This window comes from Trematomus bernacchii, unplaced genomic scaffold (assembly GCF_902827165.1).
Source record: "Trematomus bernacchii unplaced genomic scaffold, fTreBer1.1, whole genome shotgun sequence".
Classification (NCBI taxonomy): domain Eukaryota; kingdom Metazoa; phylum Chordata; class Actinopteri; order Perciformes; family Nototheniidae; genus Trematomus; species Trematomus bernacchii.
In genome coordinates, this window is record NW_022988144.1 from 19,565 (window position 1) to 25,430 (window position 5,866).

Genomic DNA, 5,866 nt, shown 5'->3' on the forward strand with positions numbered 1-5,866 from the left:
CAGTTGTGCGCCATGGAGGTATTCTGCTATTTACAAAATGTAGCACTCCACACCTCCAGGGCGGACACCGGGAAAACCACCTCTCTTTGCCCGCTCACAGAGCCCCGAAGGACGGACTAGAGACCTCCAGCACCAGTCCCTAACAGTGGGACTCTGTTTATTTCACACCTCCAGGGCGGAGACCGGGAAAACCACCTCTCTTTGCCCGCTCACAGAGCCCCGAAGGACGGACTAGAGACCTCCAGCACCAGTCCCTAACAGTGGGACTCTGTTTATTTCACACCTCCAGGAGAGAGACCGGGAAAATCACCTCTATTTGCCCGCTCACAGAGCCCCGAAGGACGGACTAGAGACCTCCAGCATGTCCCCATAACAGTGGCACCTCCATAACCTTGCACACCGTGAGTCCCCGGGCCCCCGCAGTTAAGCACTCCCCCCACGGACTAAACACAGGTATTCACACCCACCAGAACCTCGTGCCCCTGGTGACCCTACAAGGGGGGTGGTTTTTATGGTGCTTCTATGTCCGCCCATCAGCATCCATATTCGTCCTTCTTCACGGCACCACCCCCCCTTCTGTGGAGGGTATTCTCGTGCCCCTGGTGACCCTAAAGGGGGGTGGATTTTGTGGTGCTTTTATGTCCGCCCATCAGCATCCAAATTCGGCCTTCTTATTGGCACCACCACCCCCCTTCTGGGCTGGAGGTTCAAACACTTTAACTTTTTTTCACCCTCCTCTGGCTTACACCTCCTCCGCCAACACTTGATCGCTCATCACAGGGTTCAGCACCAAGGAGAGTGCCTCCCCGGTGCTGATGGGAAGTGGCACTTTATCTGCCCCTGGGAACCATCAAGGTTATTGTTTTGTTTTTTGTTTTTTTATTTGAACAAAAACCACAGTACACACAGCCTAAAACATCAACTATTTACACGTTGCACTACTGCTACTACAACAGTACTACTAAATGTTTTAACCTACGTTGTGTTTCACTCTGTTTATTTCACACCTCCAGGAGAGACGAGGGGAAAATCACCTCTCTTTGCCCGCTCACAGACCCCCAAAGTACGGACTAATGACTTCCAGCATGGCCCCCTAACAGTGGGACTCTGTTTATTTCACACCTCCAGGAGAGAGTCCGGGAAAATCACCTCTCTTTGCCCGCTCACAGAGCCCCGAAGGACGGACTAGAGACCTCCAGCACCAGTCCCTAACAGTGGGACTCTTGCAGTTATGCGCCCTGGAGGTATTGTATTATTTACAAAATGTATACACAGGATTATAATAATAATTATATACACGGTATACATATTCACAATGTTTAGCGGGGTTCTGGGGAACGCGTCTAATTCGTACGGTGCACCAGGGCAAACAGGTTGAGTCCACGACCCCTGCCCCATCATCAGGAGTGTCAACCAGCCCCGGTCCCGACTTCATTGGCCTCTTTCCCTCCCGCTTCCGCTTCCGCTGCTGCTGCCGCTCCAATGACCCATCAGGTTGCTCGTGCTCTGAAGAAGAGGTATCGTTGGGGTCTTGTCTGCTGCTCTCAGCCCCGGAGCCCTCTTCGGAGGTCTCCCCATCTGACAGCGGTAGACATCCTTCTGATGCTGATGCAGCTGCTGCCGCATCTGATGACTCCCTGAACATGGAGCGGATTCTCAATGCCTCCTTTATTCCTGGCGCATTCGCGTAGAACCGGTCCGCCGTAGTTACGTTGTGACACATAAACCTGGCGAGAATCGACCGGCTTTCTGGATCTTGGTGATGCTTGATATTGTCAGCCAGGGCAGTGCGCAGGATTGTGAAGGTGACGGCTGTTTCTAGCCCAGCATCAGCCCATGCCCTCTTCAAGTGATCGTTCAGGTTCTTGGAGGCCCGATTCCCCCTTGTGAAAAGGAAGAATTCATTCTGAGGACCCAGCAATGCCTCTTTAATCCCCATCCACCGCATGACCCAGCTAAACTCCTCTACTGTAAGCGCCAGCTGTGCTTCGCCATATGTCTTGGCCGTCTTGTGATCCTGCACATGGATGATGTAGCCCTCAGCAGTTCCCCTTATGGCTGCCTCTAAGACCTCACTGTTTTTCATGTTTGTGTACACGCCCGTACGGTGGCCATACAGGAGGCTCCAATGGAGGGTGAGATAGCCATAGAGAAGCTTCTGGGTGGTTGAGGTCGGCGTGCCGGCCATCAGGTCGAGGAGCTCCGGGATGCGCTTCTCAGCGTCCGCCATGGCGGCGAGAAGCTCCGCCTGGCTCGGCAGACGATCCAGTTTGTTCCTCTTCACCTTAAACTGGTGTAGAGTGACTGCCTTATTCAAGTGTTTCATGTTGGCTTTCACCTCTCTCATTATGTGGGTCATATCAGACTGGGTGAGCCTGCACCCCCGGGGCTTTGACTCAGACATGTACCCCATGAACTGGTGCACATTCTTCAGGAAGAACTCTGATGTTGTGACTGCCCGGCCCGGCTTTACAATATACTTGCTCCAGCCACGGATCATCTTCATGTTTCTTAGGAACAGCCAGTCTGACAGGCGGTTAACACCATGGGCCATGTATACTATGAAGTTCTTTATCCGGCTGACCTTCGACAGAACATTGTCTTTCTGTTTTACTGTCGGAGCGACACCCAAACAATGATCCCAGTATGTCTGAAGGTACGCCTCCATGCTTCTAGGCAACGTGATTTCACGCATGGTATTCCCCCGTCCATACCCAGTGGACCAGTAATTTGAGGGAGAGGGCAAGTCCTTAGCCAGCTTAGACGCACGGGTCTTCCGGCATACAGGGTTCTCGCTACCGGAGGCTACTGGGGCCTGCATGACAGTCTTCTCCGGGCTCTTCACAGGGGTCTCGCTACCGGAGGCTACTGCAAACATGACAGTTTCCACCGGGCTCTTCACAGGGGTCTCGCTACCGGAGGCTACTGCAAACATGACCGTTTCCACCGGGCTCTTCACAGGGGTCTCGCTACCGGAGGCTACTGCAAACATGACAGTTTCCACCGGGCTCTTCACAGGGGTCTCGCTACCGGAGGCTACTGCAAACATGACAGTCTTCACCGGGCTCTTCACAGGGGTCTCGCTACCGGAGGAAACTGGTAATATGACAGTCTTCACTGGGCTCTTCACAGGGTTCTTGACCGTACTCTTCCCACCGGAGGCTACTGCAAGCATGACAGTCTTCACTGGGCTGTTCACAGGGGTCTTTACCGGTCTCTTCCCACCGGAGGCTACTGCAAGCATGACAGTCTTCACTGGGCTCTTCACAGGGTTCTTTACCGGTCTCTTCCCACCGGAGGCTACTGCAAGCATGACAGTCTTCACCGGGCTCTTCACAGGGGTCTCGCTACCGGAGGTTACTGGGGACTGCATGACAGTCTTCACCGGGCTCTTCACAGGGGTCCCGCTACCGGAGGTTACTGGGGACTGCATGACAGTCTTCACCGGCCTCTTCACAGGGGTCTCGCTACCGGAGGTTACTGCAAGCATGACAGTCTTCACCGGGCTCTTCACAGGGGTATTGCTGCCTGAGGCTACTGTGTTTATGCCGGAGGTACTTGGGATTGCCAGGCCCTTAAATCGTATACATTCGTCCTCTTCCTCAAGCACAGCAGCACTCTGCTTCCTGGGTTTTAGCTCCTTTTTCAGCCTGGAGCGCAGGGTCTTCACCTCATCATTGAGGGCATCCTTCTGAGCCCTCAATGCCACATTTTCCAGCATCACCTGCCTGCAGTCCTCGTTGTCACACTCGGTATGTGGGGAGAAGGGTGGAGGGTGCCCGGGGTATTCCTCCTCATTGTCTATATCCAATGATGTAGCCATTCCAATGATGGGGTTAGTCTCACGGAGGTCATGGAGCAACTGCAGTGCCACACTATGCTTCAGCCTTGCCATGACCTGATGTGCCTCATGTCGGACAACTCAGGGTGGTCATGTTTTACATGACGGTCCAGTCTCTTCCCAGCGTACGAACACCCAGCGATGGGACAGGGTTTGGTCCGAACATTTATCCTTCCACTGGCTATTTTCAGGAGGATTCCCCTCTCCTCCAAGTTCCGCACTGCATGCTTGTGCTTAAGGTGTTTGTACAATGCCAGATAGAAGAGTCTGCACACCGGGCAGTCAGATGACATCCTTACTGAAACACACACAATGAATTTGATCAAAATGATGTTATAGTTCTCCGTTTATATGCGTTAGCGTGATCGGTGGTTGCGACACTGGTTCCGATGCATCAATTCATGGTGCATGGACCAAGGAAGGTATTGGGTTACCACCGGGTCAGATGGTCCCACCTCCGCACCAACGCGGGGCTGGTGATGGCAACATTGGGTCCGATGCATCAATTCATCGTGCACAGACCAAGGGAGGGCTTGGGTTACCACCAGGTTGGATGGTCCCACCTCCGCACCAATGCGGTGCTGGTGATGGCAACATTGGGTCCGATGCATCAATACATGGTGCCCCGACCATGAGAGGGTTTGGGGTACCCCGGAACCAGGCACCACCCCAGCAGGAAACGGGTTGTATGGTCAAAGGAGGAAAGAGTGATAGAACCGGGGTAAAGCAAAGAAAGTGTCCGACAATAGTGACTTGTGAGGCGGCCAGAGAGTCTGTCATATCTGGGTCCTATCCTCCAGGCAACGCTGTGGCCAAAACTGGGCTAAAAACAAAAACAAAACAAAATATTTCATCCAGGGAAATTTGGGTGAAAATGAAAAAAAGTACCCGGAAATAGTGCCTCATGACCCCGCAGGAGTCCCCTGTCGACTCCCGTGACATTCCTCCATGGGCAAAATCATCAAACTCAACTTTTGTGAGAACCAGGCAAAGGGATGAAAATGTAAAAATTATGCCCCAAAATAGTGCTTCAAAATCGGGTAGAGTCACCTGCAAAGTGCCTTTGCATTCCTCCATGGCTCATAATGTCAAACTTAAAGTATTTGGAGAACCAGGGAATAGGGTGAAAATGTAAAAATTGTACCCCAAAATAGTGCCTCATGACCCAGCAAGAGAGTCTGTCATCTCTCGGTCATATCCTCCAGGGTCACTAGAAGGGTCCAAGCCATCACCAGTCCGTGTTTAAATTGAGAAAATGTATCCCAAAATAGTGCCTCAAATGCGGGTAGAGTCCCCTGTCGACTGCCCTTGCATTCCTCCAGGGTCACAATAATCCAACTCAACTTTTGTGAGAACCAGGCAAAGGGGTCAAAATGTAAAAATTAAGCCCCAAAATAGTGCTTCAAAATCGGGTAGAGTCACCTGCAAAGTGCCTTTGCATTCCTCCATGTCGAACTTAAAGTATTTGGAGAACCAGGGAATAGGGTGAAAATGTAAAAATTATGCCCCAAAATAGTGCTTCAAAATCGGGTAGAGTCACCTGCAAAGTGCCATTGCATTCCTCCATGTCGAACTTAAAGTATTTGGAGAACCAGGCTGGGGGGTCTTGAGCCACAAAATAAGGCCCACTCAGAGTGCTTGGTGAGCGGATACATTCTTCCAAGATTTGCAACAGCCGTTTTTTTTCTGAGTGCACCCAAAAACTGGGTTTCAGATTTCGTGCAGACGGTAGTCTGAAAAGTATCGATGAATCTTTTTCACAGGGAAGGGGAAATGAAGCCCAGGGACCTTTTCCCCTTCTCCGTTGCACCAACCATCGGAGAAGGGGAAAAAACGGCCCGAAGCCCCAAACAGTTGGCCCCTTCTCCTGTTGGCACTCTGTCATTTTTTGACAATTTTTCAAAACTTCATTTTTGATTATTTTAAGATATAATTAACCGTTTTCTTCAATTTTCTTTGCTTTCCACGGGTGGGGACGCCTGGCAGGCAACCTATGAGCACCCAAATTTGGCCTGGATCATCCAG